At 39.6% G+C, this 1,400-nt stretch overlaps 1 non-coding gene across 1 annotated transcript; it reads right to left on the bottom strand.

Annotated features, from left to right (window-relative positions):
- Nucleotides 1-332: 332 nt before the first annotated feature.
- On the bottom strand, nt 333-414 carry trnas-gcu (transfer RNA serine (anticodon GCU)). The gene has a single exon. It is a non-coding gene; the product is annotated as a tRNA-Ser (tRNA).
- Nucleotides 415-1,400: the final 986 nt, after the last annotated feature.

Genomic DNA, 1,400 nt, shown 5'->3' with positions numbered 1-1,400 from the left:
TAATCTATCAAGAAGATTTGAAAATAAATTTCTTGCCAAAGGATAATTTTCTGCATCTGCTCCCTCGCCATTTGCTTTTCCCATTTGTCTTTCACTTGGTGTAAATCCAGAGACAGTAAAGATGGAAGGAAGGAGGGGAGGAAAAATCCTGCTCCGTTTCGTGATCCCTATTTGATCTTCATTCCAGTGCAGTTTGGGTGAAGAATTCCAATTGTCTGTCTCAATTTTAATCAAATACAACCAATTCTGGAATCACTGTCAGGACAGAAACAAGAACAGGCTTTGAGGCCGACTATGCACATAAATAATACACTGAACAGTTCATAAATTAGCGACAAGGATGGGATTCGAACCCACGTGTGCAGAACACAACGGATTAGCAGTCCATCGCCTTAACCTCTCGGCCACCTTATCAGTTGTCGAAGTAGAGTTGTCACCTTCAGCACAGCTTCTGGCTGTGCAGCCAGCTGTGTCATGATGGAAATATATCTTCTGTCAGTAAATGAAGTTGGGAATGGAGCGGTGTGCAACATTTCCAGACCATGTCCAACACGTTTCTACTCAGTGTGAAAACCCACCACTGAAAGACTGGAACATACAATCATTTGATCACATCATGATTAACATCACTCAGACACCTGAACCATTAGGTCACTGACGAAGTCATGATGACCGACTTTCTCATGAAATGACAACTGTACTAACTGACTGGAAGAATTGCTTTAACTCCACATGATCAGCGAGGCACAGCCTCAGGCCTACTTGTTGGGTGGTGTAAACAGATATCACTGCTTCTGATCTTCACCAGAACAGAGAGTGAGATGTAACATTGATCATCAAACAGACTGTGAGAGAATACAACAGAATAAAACACATGTGGAGACACTGTGGAATAACAAATACATTTGATTGGAATGTTGAAATTTTGATTGGAATGGATAAAACAGCAGAAACAGCAGATTAAATTGGGATTCTTATCATTATATTGATCTGGGGCAGAAAAGAGAAACTGATGGAAAGAAGAGAAGAAGGAAGAAAAGAAAGGATAGAACTGTTCATTTTTTTCAGTTTTTTCACTCGCCCATCAAAGCTGACAAAAAAAGTTGCAAATAACAGAGAATTTCACCGAAAAGGGAGATTAAGTTTTGCTGAAACCTTGGATTGAATGATGCCCCAACAGATCACCTGTTTAACTGTCTCCTCACTGGGGGATTTCAATCAGTGAGTAATATTATTCTCTACTTTTTTTGTTAATTGGTCTCAGAACTGTCACTTGGAATTAATATCTGTGTCCCGAATCCTGAATAATAAAATTGTGAGTTTCTCGATATTTTCTGGACACAGTTCCTGCTGAAAGAACTGACAACTCTTTTCTAATTTACACAATACTCTATGCACAC

Source organism: Heterodontus francisci, chromosome 50 (assembly GCF_036365525.1).
Source record: "Heterodontus francisci isolate sHetFra1 chromosome 50, sHetFra1.hap1, whole genome shotgun sequence".
NCBI classification, from domain to species: Eukaryota; Metazoa; Chordata; class Chondrichthyes; order Heterodontiformes; family Heterodontidae; genus Heterodontus; species Heterodontus francisci.
The sequence above is the reverse complement of the archived record's forward strand: the minus strand, read 5'-3'. Positions and strand labels throughout refer to the sequence as shown.